Source organism: Temnothorax americanus, unplaced genomic scaffold, assembly GCF_048541705.1.
Source record: "Temnothorax americanus isolate GAGA-0224 unplaced genomic scaffold, ASM4854170v1 Scaffold41, whole genome shotgun sequence".
Lineage (NCBI taxonomy): Eukaryota > Metazoa > Arthropoda > Insecta > Hymenoptera > Formicidae > Temnothorax > Temnothorax americanus.
Genome location: NW_027509559.1, coordinates 883,185 through 904,392, shown reverse-complemented (window position 1 = coordinate 904,392; position 21,208 = coordinate 883,185). Strand labels below are relative to the sequence as shown.

At 42.6% G+C, this 21,208-nt stretch overlaps 1 long non-coding RNA gene across 1 annotated transcript in view; it reads right to left on the bottom strand.

The window, feature by feature from the left end:
* LOC143902899 (uncharacterized) overlaps positions 1-15,781 on the bottom strand; it is a 102,823-nt gene extending 87,042 nt beyond the window's left edge. Inside the window, exons 1-2 of the long non-coding RNA XR_013258524.1 lie at positions 15,492-15,781; positions 14,677-14,715 (exon numbers count right to left, since the gene is read on the bottom strand). This is a non-coding gene — a long non-coding RNA (uncharacterized LOC143902899). The remainder of the gene's footprint in view (positions 1-14,676; positions 14,716-15,491) is intronic.
* Positions 15,782-21,208: the final 5,427 nt, after the last annotated feature.

Genomic DNA, 21,208 nt, shown 5'->3' with positions numbered 1-21,208 from the left:
ACGCAGACATTATATGATTTTCCCGCTCGGTCCATGATCACAGGAAAAGAAACCACATACCGTTCTGAAAGTCCTTCGACTTCGATAGAACGAGAAGTACCCTCGAGAATCCCGGTTGGTCTTCCCGTATCTACTTATACACGCGCGTCCTTAATTAGAGTACCCCGCTCGTCCGTCGAATCCGCCTTACGTAAGCGTCGTCGTCGGTTCTTGCGTCGCGTCGTCACAATGGGCGGCGATGGGCAATCATAAAGAGATTCACTGTTTTGGACGCGGGCGACGCGTAATCTGAATAAAATATACGATCGAGTAGATGATAGATAAAGGACAATGCCCTTTTCATCGCGAAGCGGAGGGATGCGAAATAGAGCGCGAGGAGGGAAGCGAGAGGGCCCGAACGAGCGAGGAGCACTCCGACTTTCAGCGAGTCGACAAAGAGGCTCCTTCTATGCAAATTAAATGCTGTTTCCATAACCATTCGTCCGTTCCATTGAGTGAGGTTCGGTTCTTTGTCATCAAGGTAAAGGGAACTTGCACAAGCTAGGGGCTGCGTTCGCTCGTTCGCTCGTTCGCTCCGACCAACCAACCAGCTAACCAACCCAGCCGCCGAACCAACCACCACCCACTCACCCACCCGACCACCACCTGTCCACAAACTACCCTTCTGATTTCAATAACCGAAAGCTTCGGCACGCTTCTCTGTGTGATGCTAATAAAAAGATCTCTTTTCCTATCGTCAACCTTGACGTTGCCTTCTTTCACCCTAGTCTTTCTTTTTCCTCTATTATGACTTTCTGTGACGAAAACAAACGTTTCGGACAGCTCAACAAAACTGATCGATCTATTGTGCAATTTAGAAATTCTGTTTTGCCACACTGAATACTTTGATATCACTCAAAATATAAATCATATCATTACGTTCAAATAGTTTGATGAGTTGCATAGAAACTAATATAAATGTAAATATTAAACGACTAAAAATGTATATATTCCATAGATTACTGAATGATACCCGAGTTTCAGATTTTACCTGCAAAATTAATAGACTAAAAATATTAAATTTATAGCAGAAAAATCTCGCAACTTAATAATCTTCTAAATTATTGCTTGTTTTATCCGACGGTCTCAAATCTCACACTTTAATTTTAGAGAGCTCAAATAATTAATATATACTCATACTCACTAATAGCATGCAATAATACGGAATACAATGAAACAAAAGGAGAATTAAACGCCAACGTTCTAATCTTTAAAAATTAAAAAAGACATAATTCTCTTTACATTGATAAATTTTATATATCAATACATTTTTAAAATCTACATATTTCAAAATCCAAATATTCATATTATTGATGCAATTAATATTGCTACAAATGAATGAGAGGGCACCCATTTTCCGCCGACGGCTTGGGTGTAACGAGGGTCGCAGAAACCGTCCCGCCCGATTTCGCCAGTGATTTGACTCAACCCGACTCGACTTGTAACGGCGAGCGCACGCCGATAGCAATAAAATTACACTCGGCACAAAGAGCGCCGGCGGGCACGCCAGTCGACCACCAGTAATGATGCAGCGCGTTTATGTTAAGAAAGCACATCACCGATTGCCTCCGAACAGAAGCAAGCTGCTCCTACATCTCGTCGACTCTCCTATACGCGTGTAATCGTCCGCGCGTGTACGGACACCGGCGACGCGTGTAAGTTACAAAGCCGCGAGAGAAAGGAGGAGTATTTTCTATTTATTGACTTATCAAAAGAATTAATAATTATTAAGAGAATTACTAATTAACAATTAATAATACACTTCGATACGTATGACAATTATATTGCAATTATTAGTCAATATTTTATATTACAGATATAACTTTCAACAAGAATTTTTGCAATATTTAGAAAATTAAAATTAGTCAAGATCGTGATTCGATTCTTCTATTCTAAAAGAGTTAATAAAAATTGCTGAAAAAGAAAAAAATGCGACACAATATTTCAGATAATTATCCGTCTAACTAGATAGTCGATAAGACACAAGGGCGAACGCTACTGACTGGATATTAACGACCTACAGCTGATTAAGGAGAGTCTCGGAGTTGGAACAAGAGCATACGTGGCGAAGAAAAGGAAGAAAGATGGATAAAGCAAGAGCTCGTTAAGTTTCTATCACCTGGCCGCGCCGATGGAAAACGGCAGGACGAAGGACAAAGCGCACAGCGGAATTACTAGCAAACTATGAAGCGGAAACGTATTTAACCTTTCACCTACATCACATTAACGCTGGGTTACGGGATAGTCTTTTTATAGTACCACGTCCCTATGGACGGTACCAACGCGCAACAACATCGAGCGTTTTACGATACACCGCGACGCTCAATCATTTATGATCTCCACGTCGTTCGCGAGAACTACTCAACTACGTGTACGGGAAGTTGTCGTATCTTGTTCTGTTTCACGCGAAATAAAATGTCGATGAAGCGAAATAAGACGAACTCTTTTTCACACTTAGAATTTTAAAGGACCTATAAATGTAAGCCTTACTTTAATTTTTTAGATCGTAATATTAATATACTTTAAAAGTAATAAGATACTGCGATGTATAAGATTTTGTCTAGAGTCCAGATTCTTCTAAGCCTTCAAAGATAAAGATAGGATGAAAAAAAGTGATACGGGAAACAGGATGGCTCCATTACAACGAGAACATCACATTACGGAAGACGATCGCGTGGAAATTGAAGAAAATTACGGCTGCCAGTCGTAGGTGCATGATTTATATTTGCACGTTCCCTTAGCTCGCGGCTCGTTTCCTTTAAGCTCAGTGGTCGCCCAGTCGAATGGCTTCGCAGCACAAGGCTGTTACGCGCCTGAAGACGTTATTAGGCACGGGGAGCGCGTTATGCTCGTCAAATCGCACGGTTGAGCCACACCGAACGCGTAAGCTCAAACTGTAATCTTACGATCGTCTGCTTGAATAGAATACCGATTACCGCAATACGATTTTTTGCAAGACACGCGGCATTAGTCTGCAATCTAGCTACGGATTTTTATGTCTCACAATAAACGATAGATATGTAGATTCTACATAGAATGTTTCATGACTGTGATATAATTTGGAAAGTAGTAATTTTATATATAAAAATCCGAAAACTATATAGAAAAGATTAATAATCTTTTTCTTTTTGATATATGTAAGATAATTTGGAACCGAATGGCGTATATCTTACGTACAAATATATACTATATTTGTACAAACTATTCACGGCTATTAAACTGAAAGCTTACTGATGTGAAAATAACGCATTTTGCGAAATACATTATAATTCTCGGAAAAATACACAACCGCATATTTTCTTTTTATCGTCATACGGAGAATCATGTAAATCCGAACAAGCTAAAACCAAAGTGTCATTGCAAAAAGAGCCATAACAATATCTGTACAAGACATATGCGCTGTGACGGAGCTAGTTAGCGAGGCGTTTCATTAGGCAGATAAGGCAATCAAGCAACCCGCCATCTCGTTGAATTGTGCACGGATCGTCTTGAGTATGTGTGCATATGTTAAGCGTGTATATATGTATGTAACGGTCAACGCGAGTACTTTACGTTACTCGTACGCACAGCGTTTCGCGGAGTACCCACCCTATAATAAGCCGCATTAAGACGCAGTCCGTCAGTTTGCGGTATTCGCGGAGCTTACCATACGAAATATTTATCTCAAAGTGAAGCAGAGGACGTTTCACTCTCGAGGGCGCAGTGGAAATAAAGTCGGTATTACGACTTTAGTCCGGCTCCATCGCGAGGGAAATACATTTACAGCTAATATGTATGCTATTCGAAATTCCCGCGGAGTTACCCGTGGACGTGGCGGCAAAAACCTACCGTGTCGCTGCGCGTATTATTAAATTCCGTCCAATATAGTCGGTCTTTACTTTAATTACTTTCGATACGAGAATCCGGGATAACGTTTGAGGGACTGACACGCGCACAGTTTTGCCGTTTCTGAAAATGCTTCTGCATCGCATCTCGTTAACTCGGAATAAATTGTATTACCCCATCCCCTGCTCGGTAGCAAAATGCTGGAATATCGGTTGCACCTGCTTTAAACTCTCGTGCTTTGCAAATAAATAGCTTTACGTTCAGTTGGAAGCGTGCTGTTTCACTCGTCGATGTCCTTTGTGACTCCTTATTAGGGTACACGTGCCAAATCAGTAGCTAGCTCGGTTATCCGGCTAGTAAATGGAATCGCGTGCATTCAGGATTGTCTCGATATCTCGAGCGGCCCACGTGAACAACTTGGGGCCTTCAGAAGCGCATTACGCACACCCTACACGCCGTCCCTTCGACATCCTCCGCCCGGTGCGGAGCCAGGATATCTTGTAACGCGTCCTACGTAAAAGATTTAACGTTCGATCCATATCCCCTACGAACACATTCTGACGCACGCCAGCCACACGTTTGACGTTGCACATGTACACATTAAGGTGTACGTTTAAAATGCACAGTTATGTCTCAAAATATATTTACTTTCACATTTCTTTTAATTCTTATCTTATTAATCTATCTTATAAACTATTCTCATGTGTCAGAAAATTGATAACAAATAGGCAATAAATCTAGTAGATAATAATAAAATACGCTTTATAAAAATATAAAAATATAGAAATACAGTTAAAGATTAGATATGCTTCAATCATATCATGCTCTATAAATTTTGTATCGATGCAAATCCAAAGTGGCGTAATAATTATAGCTGATACATTTCTCCGGCGTAAGAGCGTGATCGGGCACGACACGTGAATTGCACGTTCGACGATTCGTTGCGTCTGCGTCGAGGTGATTGTAAAACTTTGCGCGAAACCAAGACCACCATGACAAGAGGCCAGTACTGAGGAATAAATCTCCCGATCGACTACCGGCTGCCATTCACTGCTGCGCCTCTGCTTCACGTGCGTGCGAGCGAGCGTTGCGTGCGTTCGTTTATGTGCGCGCCTCTATATATAATATCATAAATTATGATCCGTCCGCGAACGGGCTACCAGCAAACCGGACGATCCGGGAATTACTGGAACGTAATTAAGCGTGAAACGCGCCAGGTTCTCCGCGCGCGCGGCGACAGGTCCGAGTGCGTGCAGCGCGCGAGACGCAAAAAAATGCGCGCGAGGAACGCGTTCTAGGAGAACGAACGTGTCTAAATGCCATGCAGCGATGCATACGCGCGTCTTCCTGGTCTTCCTGGTTGCGACTCGACAAAACGATTTACGCTTTCGATACTTTCGGGATATCATCCGCAGGCAAGGTCAAGATAACACGCGCGCACGTCTACGTCATACCTGGTTCATTTACAAGCCGTCACTAATTATCTGCTCGGTATTATTATTTTTTTCTTTACAATAGAGTCGCTAAGTTGCGTATAATTGGACGCAGTGGCATTATTATCTCAAGAGGAAACTCTTCGATCGCGATCATTGATATAAGAAAGTCTTGCGTAAACCGATATTTTAGTTCAGAGTCACATTATAGAGTGTGATTCACGTAGATAATAACTTGGTGAATTAATTGATCACCAGTTCGGTAGCGATTCTCTTCGAGAATATCCCAAGGTCCTCGAAAGCTTAATATAGCTTCGGATAATTTGATAAAAGTAATCCGGGTTGTTTTCTCGTGTCTGGCTCGCGTGCATCTTGCTGTTTTGCGCAAACGGTAATTAACGTAATTAGATGATAATTTATTATGTTTTAATTTAGAACATTATATACTTAATTTGCAAGAATCGCATCGGATAAAGTATAATTATCTCTCACACTCCTATACTACTATTATTATATTTTGCTTTTGATTCGTTTTAATAGATAATAATGCGATATATACTATATAGTTATTAAAGAATTTTTTATAACGATATAACACTATTAAAGAAATGCTAAACATCCGACCGAGATATTCTTTTGCGCCGCAAATCCGAACTGGTTGTTCGTGCAACATCAAGGAAACGAGTAGGTCGCGAATTTCATAATTATTTCACTCTGATAGCCGATTATAGAGTGCAATCGTGACTCCACGTGTCAACCTAACACTCCTAACAGCATTTCTTGATTTTTTCTCACCCAACTCACACCATTGCGCCGATTCGATAAATCGGTAAATCACGCCTCGCATGACACACGTAGGCAATTAACGTATATCTACGGACGATTAGATGCGTTAAGGACTATACACGCGCCTTCGATCATGCTCTACCGCATGTTGCAGTGTAGTCAACGCGTGGGTGTACACGACCAATAAGATGAATACAAGAAGGAGGAACTCACGTCATCTTACATTTGTTTGTCTTCTTATCAATATAGCGTAAATTATAATTCCGTTACTACCATTTTGTTTCTTAAGTATCTATGACTTTTCTTTAAAATAAACCTGTAATGTTGAAGAGAATACGTATGTACTATAATTCTTCGCTTTTATTTATATCTTTGCTCTCCTGTTCTGACTATTAGTAAATTTTATTAAAGGAGCAATTTTTGCTAAATTTCTACATTAATTATTTCCTATCAATCCCGCTTTTAATAATATTTGAATTTTTAATATTAATAGTCAATAAGTGACGTAGTTACTTATATGAGGATTTGAAAGTAAATAGAAAGTGAGGAAATATACCGGTTTTCGCTGTGTTAAAATTTTCTTGATTCTAATAGGCCTTTGCACGCACGAAAACGCTTATTTTAGCATGACTCGGCAAGTACCGCGGAGTAATGCAGATACATTGCGCAGGCTCTCGAGTTCTTTTTGCGTTCGCTGGATTATCCCGCGGCGCCATATTTTGCTTGGCCACGTCCGGCGTTGGCTCCGTATCCAAGGATCTCATTCCGCCGATTTCTTCGTTTCCCATTCGCGGCCAGACAGCACAAAGTGGACGCGCATAAAGGCGCGACCTTCCACTAGGCGCTTCTTCCTCGTCGCCCGTCGTCGTCGCCGGGGTGAATAGTCTGCTGCTGTGTATACGCATGTGTACGTGCGTATACGTGTATATACACGCATGTGTAGGTAGATAGGTATATAAACGCACATATATTTTCTCCTGATCTGGAAAACAATAAGCGTGGATTTATATGCACCGCGGCTCGAGGCAATAACTTACAGTACGAAACGCTGCTTCTTTGGCGTTTCCCTGCCAACTCGGACGTGTCCCCCTCTACATAAGGATATACGACAGAGTTTCCCACACACACACACACACACATTTCATTGTGTTCTACATCTTCTATTTTATACTAATACGGAGCCACCTTCTTTTTTTGACACATTACTAATGCGCCACCATATACAAATTTCTAACAGATCATTTTCATGACAGAGATTCACGCTTTCTTTATTTAAGATAAATTATTATAAATCTATCTTTCTTGTTTTTAAGAATTTTATAAAAGAATAGATTTGTTACAATCGCGTTTAAATTTGCCATCAAAAGTTGTTAATCGAAGATTAATCTGTAAAAATGAAATATTTTAAATATATTACGTTCGCTCGCGTGATATCGCGTACAGAATCGTTTCCTGCGGAAACATTCTCGTAGGCATAAATTTCGATTATTGGCGTTGTTTATGCCGGAGATGTTCGGCAAACGGGAACGCGATAAATCTCAACGCGCACATTCCGGCCTGAAGAATAGAGTTTCCCGACAAGCGCCGATTTGTCAAGAAGGGCTTCGAATACCTCTCAATGGCAACAAGCGAAAAGCTCACCCTTCGTATGGCATTCCGAAGCCACAATGCCATGAATGTGCGTTCCTTATCCCAGTGTCAGAGAAACGGTCGCGATACGACGGAGGGAAAAGTAGAATAGATCCGTTTCTCTCCTTCCATTGAGATCGGAGAGGAAGCCTGCAAAATTTACTTACTTACGACCCGTTCTTTCTCCACCGGACCCTCCAAAGCGGATAACTGTATTATACGTTATATTGTACTTTCCAGTATGGGGTATCACCTGATTTCTTGTTGGCCCGACGTCAATAAAACGCGCGCGCGGTGTATTTAAAACTAAAAAAAACTTATCGATCGTCTGCCAAGATCGTCGCACTTGACCGTCCGAGAATTTGCGACAACAATGTTATGTGTATCTTCTTTTTTTAACCAAATTTAAATATTTAATTATTTTGATACTTTCCCGATCTTTATTAGCATGTAAATGTGTGGCAGTATAAAATAAACAATTTCCAAATAAATTCGTTTTCTGAATAACACTGATATTCCATCGGTATTTAAAGAACATCTATATAATCGTGTTTATCTTAATTGAAAATGCAGATGAATATTTTTCACCGACAATCACAATGCTTATTGCATTTAAACAGGACATGTCGTTATACGAGCGCAGATGCATCGACATTTACCGGTCATTAATTACGCGCGAAATCATCGTGCCGTTTCCTCTAACAAAGATATACACGATCGTTCGTTGCGATGTGCGATTGTCGATGACTGCAAACGGGCGGACGGATCCGTCCAACGTGTCATTGTCTCCTCAATACCTGTCATCCGGACTTTCTCCTATCGATTGCGGATGGCCGATCCGCCGCGCCGGCGCGCGCGTCCGCATAAGTCCTGCAATGGCAAGGATTTATCGTGCCCGTCGATCGTATGTAATGGGTTGAACGACCCCGACTTTATCTTGAGACTTGAACCTCAGGCCAGGAACAATCGATCTCGCGCGAACCCGCGCGCGGTCCGGAGAAGGACGAGCGCCCATTATGGTCGACGGATAGAACGTGCGTGCGAAAGGTCGTGGACTGCCGTAGCTTCGCGATCGGCGTTTTTACACTTTCTAATGCTCCGCCGCGATCTCTCGCCGCACGGGGCTAACGATAACGAAATCCCTCCCGTTTCGCCACCGTACAGATCCGACGTCGCTTTATTGTACGTCATTATGGACGAGGCTCGGTGCGCTTCCGGTATATAAGATGACATTGCTCTAAACGTTTCTTGACCATTTCACTTTACGCATAAATACGCTTTTGGATTGAATATCTCCCGTGAATTTTTAATCCTTACAGATTTAATGACGTCCATCGCACTTATGTACGCGAATCTGTTCGACAATCTATTAAAAACTAATCTATTAAACTTTTATTTTAATTATTTTTAATGAATACGATATAATGTGCGAATATACTATTAGCTGCTCCTGCGATATTTCGCAGTCGAGAATGCATGGCGAGGCAAAAAGATTATTATTGGGCTTGACGCATGAAATTAAGATTAGCAAAATTCACGCGCAATTAAGATTATGTCGTAACAGAGAAAGCGAAGTGTGCAAGAGAATCAGTGCCTGTGTGTTGAAAACACGATAGTACACTTGTAGAGACTAACGAGCCTCGACAATTTAATGGCATAATGTCATTACACTCCCGGGGAGGCATTGCACCGCGATAGAGAGATATAATAGGACTGGCGCTAATTAATAATTAATAACCCGGATCCAAATTAAATGGCTTTAAGGGTCGAGGGTGGTCGCCGATACGGAGCGATGAATGCCGCGGCGCGTGGTATATCGGAAATGGCATTGGGGTGGTCTGGAATGGTAGAGGGGCGACAGCCGCGGCAAAGGATAGAGAGAGAGAGAGAGAGAGAGAGAGAGAGAGAGAGAGAGAGAGAGAGAGAAACGAGAATTCTCCTGTTCGAAGGGTGTCCTGGGAGCTCAGAATTGCTCCGAGGGGTGTTGCATTATTTATGGCCGCCATCGATCATCGTCCGGCAAGTAGGACCGTCGCGAACACCCCACTAATCGCCATATGACAACCGTATTTATTTTAAAGTCGCTCACGTCAACATATGATGCATTAATCTTAATTGTTTCACTTGCCTACCGTGTCACCCTTGTCGCAAAGAGGACCTCCTGGGCATCCTTTGCCGAAGCAGCTTTATATTCGTTCTACGATAGAAGCGATCCCGAATTCTCGATTCTGATACCACGTTCCACGGGAAATATCGATCTGATGCCTTTAGCATACGTTGACACTTATTAATTCATGCGGCTAACTTGAGCGAGCATCCGTCACGAACAAATCGTTCACGATCCCCGCAGTACCGCCGCATCGTCGAAAGTGATTTCTACGAGTAACCGCTTCTCCTAGCAGGTAAGCTCATTGACCCTCGACCGCGATAGAGCCGCAGGAAGCGGCAGAAAGGCAGCCGGAGTACGCGAGGGTGGAAGTGCAGCGCAAGTAGCTATGAAATATGCATAGAGACTGGAAGGGGCCCGGGGTGCACGACACCGAGAGAGGAAGGATAAAGAGGAGAAGGAGGAAGAGACGGTGGAAGACGAAATATGCGAGCGCGGCGGGAGAGAGAAGGGTGGCGGACTTGCGCTGTATTCGAATCCAAAGTCGAACGAGAGAGACAAGAAGCCCGTTGCACCTCAGCGAGTATCGGCGGCTAGAACGTAACGGAAGGAGCGCAACTTTAGGGGGAGAGAGACAGGGAGCAGCAGAGAGGGGATGCTGCAGGATCGACGTACAGGAACAGCGTAGCGTCATGCACGCATCTGCAAGAGAACGTATATAACACGGGGGGGAAAGATGAGTGAGAGGGGGAAAAGGGGGGGCTTTCTCTCACCCCGTGCACGGTGACGGCGAGGGTCGTCCGTTGACCTCGTTCGCCTCGCCATTGCTTAACCCGCAACGCAAACCATTATCTTCGCGCTGCGCAACGTGCGTGCACTTAGACGCGCATCCGTGCGTGATGCGTGCGTGTCCGCGTGTGCGCGAGAGAGAGCGCGCACGTACCGATGATGATTTATAGCGTTAGCGCGAACGCCGTCGTCTAAAAGCCCGAGGATTGAAATGAAATGAAACGTTGTGAATCAACGTTTCCCGCCAGAAATCTATTTAACCGCGCGGACTTTTTCATTTGAGACATTGGCAGAAATTGTTGCTTATGTTGAAAGCCTCTAGGTACGTGCTACGTAAAACAGACATTGTAATCTTCCTCTCTTATACGCTTAGAATATAATATTTAATTAATTCCGAAGAATTGCAAAGAGTTTGATTTAAAATTGTATAAAAAAGGAATACTAATAAAGATAATTAATATATAATAAGTTTCTAAGTCTTGAAGTGTTTGATATTATAGTAAATAAAGCGTCAAGTTTCTGTTGACATTAATTATCGTAGCGTATTATACTTTTTCCATCACTTTATTTTTTATGCACTATATTGAGGGAATGATAAATTAAAGTGGAGATTCATATAAACATGCAAGGCGCGGCGAATTGCGAAATGCGCGTAATTTGTTCCGTCGCAATCTCCGCTGAAAATCGGTGGATATTTATATCCGATTGGATGCATCTCAAATAAAAAAAGTAGCTATTCCCGATAACGTAATAATCGATAGGATGCTGCAAAAACTCCACGTTCGCACGGAGACACGGTGGCTCTCGCGAATCCGGATATTTGACCGCACGTTGACTTATCCGGTGGGACATCGGTGGCTACTAGAGCGAAATCAATTTCCGCATGTACGTCGGACGATCTTTCACGGTCGATCTTTCACGGTGGCCTTCTCGGTCAAGGCGCAAGGAGAAATCGTAGGAAGAGAATCGCGCTGGCAATATGCAAGGCAGACACCAAGCATCCGTGTACCGGATGATCTCGCGCGAAGCCGGCACGAGAGTCGTGTACGATAGGCACGGCTTCAAGCAGCGAATCCTGGACTGGCATAACTTGTTCAACACGTTCCTCGCGCGATGGGGTCATCGTCGAAGGAGAAGAGATGCTGCACTGACCGTCGGGGTCACCGCGGGGTTGCGCCGCGGCAGCGCACACGTGGCAGCCTGCCGCCGGCAATTCGGTTGCCGGCAATAGTATATTCCGGCCGTGGTGGATATCTGGCGAGCTCTCTCGCGGCGACCCGCCGATATAAATCACTCGAGATAATCATGGTCGATGGCCGCTTAATCGTATAGGACACATCACCGACGCGCGCAAACGCGAGAAGCTCATTCGGCGCGCGAGTACGTGATCGCGGCGACCGCGGCGCGGCGTGTCGCGTCAGGTCGACCAATTATTACGGAAGAGATATGTGCCCGTGGCGGATTGGAGGATCGGTGAAAAGTTCAATCACGGCGCTAACCCGACGATACGTTGACCCCGTACGAGCGAGCAGGTGTTCCAGCAGATCGTATACGTACAGCCGATGACCTTATCCGGCGTGAATCTCGCTAAAAGGGTAAAACCAGTTATGTGCTCTGAAAGAAAGTCCGCGATGGATCATCATTACCGGTAATGATAGAAATTGAGATTCGCACGGATAACTGCACTTTTGAGAATATATCCAGATTTATTGCTCTATTATTTTTTCCTCAACGTCTATCGTTCTTTATGTATAGCTGTGCGATGAAAGACACGCGTTAAAATACATCGTATTGCCGGCGCGATTCTTCGCGAAATCAAAGAGCCAGCACGTTCAAAGACGGCGCCCGTCCCTCTTTAGCCTGAATGACGAGGCCGGGATAGGCAATCCGACGGAAAAAGGTGTCGCGATAATGCAGTTTCCACAGTTTCTGCTACGAGCGCGATTCTTTCTAATTTCGTGCCTTCTCCTCCTGCCTCGCCGCGTCGCCACGCGCACGGATAATATGAGAGAGCGCCCCGGAGTCGGAGGGCGGACGCGCCTCCGTTACTTTTCTAATGACAACGGCGCCAATCGGGGCGGCCCTGCGACAAAAGCAGGGTAATGAGAACAGAAGTAAATCATCGGCCATTGTGAGGTAATCCCCTTGTATTGTCTGCCGGTACGCGCGTGATGTATTATGTTATTGGGGCGAACAAGCGAACGAGCTCCCGTCGCAAAGACGCCGGTATAAGCTTTTCCCGTCGTCGTCTCGAAGGCTTCTTTTAGTACGCGATTTTGCATCTTGCCGTACTGTCCTCCACTCTCGATTGGCGCGCCGTGAATCGCGCGATACGACACAATCGCATTAGTCACGTTTCCCTTCGACGCGTGTTTCGCCGATTTGTAAAAAAAAGGCCATTACCGTGTACCGGGCGCTTACATAAATCAAATTCAATTCCGTGCGATAAAAGATAATACTTGTCTTCTCATCTATACTTGTCATTATAACGCGCGCGATCAATGGATCGCTCAACGCGACTTTCATTGTAGGATGCAAGTCACAATATTGTAATTTACGGCGCGCATTTGCAATCAGGTCAGAGTTCAACGAAGACGCGGAGGGCTTTGTCCAAATGTTTTGGAAAAAAAAAAAAAAAGAAAAGAAAAGAAAAAGACTAACCCGTGCCGCGCGTCGTGCAACTTGCCGACGTCATTGTTAATAATTTCTCGCGGGGAAATCGCACGTTCACTCGAATATATCTGGCTGTTATCGCAGCGCGGATAGCAAACAACCGATCTCACGAGGGACACCAATCGACGCGTCAATACTCTCGAGAGGCTTCAACCGCATAATGAATAAGATGACACGCGATGAATTAGCGGAGCCTGACAATCAATAATTTTGCTGCCGGTTCGGGAATGTGCCGGAAGCGCTTCCACCGCGTTTATACGCGTTCGAGAGGTATCGTCTACAAAGAAAGGTAAACGTCCCGATACTATCGATCGATCGGAGGAGAAAACGCGACCTCGGCGTTCCCCTCGGCCGACACCTACGTAAGTTAGATCCGAGTTCTCAAATGGGACAAGTATTCACGAGAACGGAACGAGAATCGAGAAACCGTTTCCTTATTGGTGCATTTACGCGACGCGAGAAGACAACGGTGCGGCGAACCGTTACAATTCCTTCCTGTAACGACGCGCGCCGCGAGAGAAATTCTTACGTCTACGAGCTCTCGGCAAAGCCGGCGACATCAGTAGCTCTGAATTAAGCACTGTATAATTTGCGATTACGCCAGAATGCTACGACTTTCCGTTCGCCGAGATGCCCCCGTTTTGTTTCATTGATCGCGAATCGTCGATCGCGAGGGAGCACGGTAGTCGCGCCGAGGAACGTGCAATAAATCTGTTAACAGACTCACCGCCGCGCCGTTTCAACAATTGGCATGCACGCTTCAAATCCCGTTATATTACTTGATACAGCTATCATACGCGATTCCTAACGACCGTAGATAACGATGTGCGATATAACGATCTGCGTTCGAAGGCCTCGCACGAAGAATGCCGCGTGGCAGAATACCGTTACTGTCTCGCGCCGTCGCGTCGGATCGTCGTGCTTTTCGCGAACCTGTCGCCGGGCTAGTCGTAACGTCGAGAATGTATTGATTTTCTTTTGGACAGAAGAAAATAATCGTTCGAGGCATTTCAACGATCCGCGCGATCTCGCAATGGGCCGAGATAACGAGCGGAGCGATCGGTCGGGAATTGAAAGTGGAACATCGGGAAGTGTGTCGACGACGAAACAATTCAGCACGCTCGTTATTTGGCGGGCATCAAACTTGGCTTCAAACTCCGAGTTCGGTTTATTTCGTGGCATTTAAACCGGTTGGAGAAGCATATTGATTTTTTTTTTGGGGGGGGGTCTAGAACTAATTATCTCTTCTATTCTACGAAGTGGAATATTACTAAATTAATGATCTATGCAATATATTATGGCAATATTAATGGAGATTAATAAAAAAATATATGTATCAGACAACTCTCTCATAATACATTACCTTAAGTTAAAATAAAAAATAATTTGACTTACCGACCCCGATTCGCAACGGCGGAGTTGAAACTGCGCACTCTGTAACATACAAATTACAAATATATCCCACATTATAGAGTCCAAAATAATTAATATTTAAAAAAATTATTTTACGCACATTGCATTTTCGTTCGTCTCTTAAATAAATATTTTACAAAACAATCATATAATTTTTCAAAAAATTCTTTTATTAAGTATTAAAATTTTCATAAGATTTTATAAAAATGGAACTCTAACTCGTTAATCCATGTATCTTAGAGATTAACGATTAATAATCCAATATCTTGAAAATCTAAAATATCTTGAAATTATATGTTTATAATAAATGTTATTAATACTTTATTATATATGTCTTAAGAGACGATCTCTCAAATAAAAAATATCTTGAAATAAATCGAGCAAAGAGCGCGAATAAACGCGAATGAACGAACTTATTGCTTTAGCGAGTGTGGACGACACCGTGATGGTACGAGCGAACACAAATTTACACCAACGAACATGTTCCATCTCAGGTTGATATATTAAGCCGGGACCAGACCAAACAAGCGAGTGCGAACAAACACGAATGAACAACTTGTTTCAATAAATGCCCCGCTCTCACTATATTCGTCCACGTCTGAATCTATCTTTGTATGCACATTATGCACGATTGTATACACGAACAATGCGAAACAATAGCAAATGGGAAATAGATCATTCTATTTACACAAAACCAAACAAGACAATGACGAATGGAGCACGCCGGACGATCGTGGCAGAAACAAACGATTAGTATCGTAGTAACGAATATAGTAATTAATTAATCAATTACTCACCCGAGGGTTGTTCCGCCGATGCATGATGCCTCCCCGGGCCTCCGCCTCCTCTCTCTCTTCTTCATCACCAAACTCGCGGAAAACATGTTAAGTACGATCGCGCACGCCGATCATCAAAAACGATACTTGCGCGGCACTTGGCACGGCGCCGCGGCGCGGCGCGGCGGCGCGGCGCACGGCACTCCCCGAGACACGACGACGTTAATCACACGCGACGCGCACTTTACCACACTGCGAGAGGAAACGAAACGCGAAAAAAGCGGAGTTGTACCGAGCCGCGATGCGTGCGATGCCCGCACCAGCACGCGTCTCGCAACTTGACGCGACAAGTATCTAAGATGGCGGCGGAATTCGTAAATCTGCGATCAACTTCACAGTTCACAAGGCGCCAATTGTCGCCGCGGCGCGGCGGTACTACACCTATTGCTCCATTTGCTCTCCTGACTGCATTTTCGTACACACTCTCACTCTCGCACTTTGGATAATAAGCTGTATGTACGAACGTCTTTTATATGGTTATCTTTGGTTGCGTTCGGGGAGCGCGCTATTAGCGCTATTGCATTATTCTATCTTTTATCGCTCATCAGGTGTAAAACAAGGATATAATAAGCAAATAGCGCTAATAGCGCGCTCCCCGAATCCAGCCAGAGTATTATAACATAAGCGAAAAGATGTACGAGATACGACTGATACGAGTCAAAGCCATTGCACGTAACAAAGTTTTAGTCATAATCGTAAGGTTGTAAGAAAATACTGAAAATAGACCAATCACAGTCGATTATTCTCCTCGCGCTTGAAGAATAATCAAGTGTGATTGGTCTATTTTCTTACGGCCTTACGATTAAAACTAAAACTTTGTTACGTGCAATGGCCTTAAGGCCATCGCACACAAAATGCATAGCTTAGCATAAGCGTAACCATAACAGCATAAGACCGCTAAGGGCCCGGACACACACTTCTGCACAACGCATAATGCGTAAGCATAAGAAAATTGATTGGTCCATACACATGTGCATAAGGAAATAGACCAATCAATTTTCTTATGCTTACGCATTATGCGTTGTGCACAAGTGTGTGCTCCCCGCTTAAACCAATGAGCATCCAGCATAAAGTCGCCATATTGATTTACATAAGAAGCTCATTGGTCCGGCGATTTTATGATATGCTTATGCAGCCTATGCAATTTTGTGTGCGATGTCCCTTAAAATTAAAGGCAAATGCACGGCGGATTAATCACTACTTGCTAATTGAACGCGTCGCTACGCCACTCGACTGTAAGCCAATCCGTTCCGTGGGCGCGGCGTTTCGAAAAGAAACATTTCGACGTTTCGTTTTTTAATGATCAAAAACTTATAAAATAATGCAGAAAACTTCATCCTGATACCGCGCCGTATGACGATAGAAATTCGTGAATCTGCGATTAATTTCACGCATTAGGTTCAACTATCTCCACGGCGATGCTATACCTGTTGCTCCTAACTGCACCTTGGTATACTTCTACACTTTGAATAATAAACTATACACAATTGTGTTTTGTGACAATTATTATCTGTGTTGTAAGTGAGCGAATAAATGTATGACGACATTAAGACACGTGACGCGTATACATATTATACTGCAAGAGAAAACGCGAAAGAAAAGCGCGATTATAACACGCATGATATCTGCGTTGTCTCTTACGTCAACGTAATAAAGGTATCAAAGTAAATCGATTCATTCTGTTAATGATCGAAAAGCGCATAAAATATCGAAAACTTCATTCTGATACAGCGCGAATCAAGTCGATAGCTAATTAAAAATCGCTCGAAAATATGTAACCGTAATTTAATATTATACGCGCGATATATTTCGAACGCATACATTCAGCGAAATGTTCATTTTATTAATAAATAATCGATGTATCACGATTTTTTATTATTTGAATTACACGATATGGCAATTACTTCGCATATTACTCCGCTCTTCCAATTTAAAAATGCTGGAATGACATTGACGAAAAGTTCAAAGCGCGATGCAAAATGCATTTAAGTTTAAGCATTGTTAAAAACAGTATAGATATTGCCCGTAAATATTATAAAAGCACTTTATAATCCCCATTCCCTATATCGTTTTGATGTCCATTTTGAATTAATAAATCACGTGAAATATATGTCTAATAGCCGTTGCTTTGATACGTCATTTATAAATCATTAATCGCAAAATTTAAGTAATTGCACGGCTTTGCGAATGACTAATTGTTCGTATAGAATGCTCACGCTTTCTCCTGGTACTTGTCGCTACCGCGCCGCGAATGGTAATAACATAACGACGCGACGCGCGTAGCGCGAAGCAACTTATTGTGCTGTGTCAGGTCGTCCGAGAGTATACGTCGCAGTATACGTCACACAATAATAACACGCCGCAAAATAATACCAAAAGGCTATATATCAACCGAAACTTCGTTTCTTTATATTATTCAGCGTATTAAAATAAATGCATATCAAATATTTTATTCTCCGCATTTCGAATTAAATTTAATGAATGGATCATCAATGCACATTAAACCTAATATCTTTTTGCGTAAAAAATAATATTTATTTTATTTGAATGTTTTTGAATTGTGAATTGGTGAATTGTGAGTTTGTAAAGGTGTTTTTTAATAAATTAATTATTGCTTTTCGTGTATGTTTCAGTTCACGTGTGTACGTTTTATAATTCTAAGTTTTGTACGTTTCGAAAAGAGTGAAATAATGTGATATTTCTAATACTTGTAATAAATCAAGAACGTTAAGCCATTTTTACAATTATAAGAAAATAAAATTCGATCGCCATAAGAAACGTATAGCTCATTTTTTTCTTGATTTACTAAAATCACATTCAAAATTTATACGATTTCACATCTCGAAACATATTGTTGGAAAAAAAGATGAGTAATTGCAGTTGTAAATCTGTTGTATAATATTAAAAAATAATCTTCCCTTTTTTTCTTTTTTTTTTTTTGACGAGATAATGCGACATTTCTCTATACATATGGCATTCAAAAAAAATTAAAAATCCACTAAGATTATAGGATTCGATTCTTTTTGTACAATTCTTCGCGGAATGCAATCCTCGCAATCGTTGTATACGCGCGTGACGGAAAGAGTCTTAACAAGCCATACGTAGATGTTTCGCGTCTGACGAAATGAGATTCGAATCTTTCCGGGTGATCGCGAGAAAAGAGCAGTCAGGGGAATGGAAGGGAGGATTAAAAGAGGAGACATACGCTAAGTGGCAGTGCCATGCACATCGAGCAGAATGTAAGTAGAAGAACTCACAGACTGTCACCGGGAGTGCAAAGTGCAGGATGGCTGACGCGCCGGTAAAGGAAAGTCAGGAATATATCTCGTCTCTCATCTCCGCGCTCCCGTTGCAGTTATATTACTTCACCTTCTTCATCGCAAGATTCTCTTCGCCAAGTTTCATGTTGTTGATGTAAAAGTTCACGCGACTATTAAAATTATTCCGAATATTTACATATTCTTGATGCCGAATGCTACGGTTCCATTAATAGAAAGTGCACGATATGGAAATATACTGCAATTCTATCAATAAAATGTTTGGAAAGAGCGACTGTCAATTGCATAATATACGACGTCTGCCTGTAATTTAAATCACGTCATAACTGGAAAACATAACGTCAGAAACGTTCTGATTTATCGATGAACTGTAGCAATAACGCGCCGTGATATTTAACGATGCTTCATATTCGACAAATTAGTATCACACGGATAGGATATAATCGTACTTTAACGATCGTAAGAATTACACGACAAGAATCGCATCGAGAATTAATGATAAGTCTCTCGTCGTGTGTACGCAGAGTGGCGGAGGCCAGATCATCTTCTTGCTGACCTTGTAAGGAGGCAACCCCCTGGCGGATTCTGCTACGCGAGCAGCTAAACATTTGCCGCACGCTCGAGTAAGTATCTATTCCTGTTCTCGGCAGCACAAACGGCGAAGATTGCTCCGGACTACCGCTCAAACGCAGTAGTTACATCGGCAATACCGAATGTCTTGCTATCTGTCTCGAGATATCGGTCTTGTGCCGATTTAGATTGCCTTTTAGAACACGCTCCGCTACGAAACAAGATGCCGGGTACCTATTCCTTGATGTAAAGCGAACTTCACAGAACTGTTTGAAGATACGTAAGCCTAAGGCCTCTTGCTTTTCAATGTGAAATTCTCATTCGAAAATTAAATTCAATCTTTCTGTAAAGTTACAAAAAATGTAAAAGAATTTTTATAAGATATCGCTCTTGTTAATTAGAAATAATTTACCGTGATATAATTTTATGTTTCACAGAGCTTTGATTAAAGATGCTTCATTTCTAATTCTGAATTATTTTTATATATTTTGCAGACAGTAAAATTTTCAAACCTTAAAGCCTTAAACGATTTGGCAAATTTTTAATAAAAGTTCCTGGAAACATAACGTTTATAATGGATGGAATACTCATTGAACTCTGCTACGCGACATTGTAAAGAATTCTATGGGAAAGAACGTTGAATTTGAGCAAGGACGAGTTATATGTCGCTGTTATCGAATTTCTTTTTCTGCGACACGATAAGGGAACCGATAGTTCGACTTAACGTGTCCGCGGAATACACTCGTCTTGATTTTCATGGGAGAGACGGAAGAACGAACCTGGACACTCGCGTACGTATCTACCTACCGGAACGTATGCACGTGTGCACGCGCACACCGCATTCGAGTCGATTGGATAAATTTAAACCGATATAGCGAATACCGTTACTACTACCGCGTGTCCGTGATACAGTCGTTGCTACTGAAACCGCAGTCTCGTAGTAATATACAGTGTTCCAAAGAAACCTAAAAGCGCGCTTTCTCCTTCCTTGCATCGGGCATTCTGTTATCGCGCTTGAAACTTTGTCCGACGTTAATGTCCAAACTCGCGTATCCTGTTTCAGATTTTACAACGACACTCGACTGGTGGAACTCTAACAGCGACATAAGTTTTTTGAAACATTTTTTATCCTTATAAAAATATATTATTCGCAAAATTCACAAGTAAAAGATAAAAATGTTTTCGCCAGAAGTCAAATTTTAATGTCTTATCTTACACATTCCTCATTAATGTAAAGTATTATTTCGCACAAGCTAGAGAATGTACAATCTTTAGATATCTATCGATATAGATACTCAATCCCTTCAATTATGCCAGTTTTTTCAATTTTTAATGAGATTTATTTTAAGAATTAAACAATTGCGATTTGAATCAACCCAGGCGCGAACTCGGGTGTCGATGTAAGAAAATTCACGTACACAGGAGCGCGTGGATGAGTTTAAAAATAGGTGTAGGAATATAGGAATAGGAAAATGCAGGCGGGCAAACGGCCAGGGATATCGCGCAGAGAGCAGTCGCGGATCGGCAGTCAGGCGAAGGCAGAGAGGCAGGGCAGAGGTACGGCGCGGACCTGTATAATGTTAACGCGGGCTAAACTACGCAACCTCGGCGGGTATAAGTCGGGCTATTATCGGGCTGTGCGCCGAGAGCCCTCCGCTTTCATCCGCTAATGGGCAGCTCTCCGCCCGTCTGCTCCTTTACTACGTCATTAATACAAGTTGCACATGTCGAGAGTCGATGCGCTACAATAATTTACATGAATGGAATTGAAAATTTTCTACTCCGCGGAAGAGAAAAGAAACGCGAAGGAGAGTGAGAAACGGCAAACGG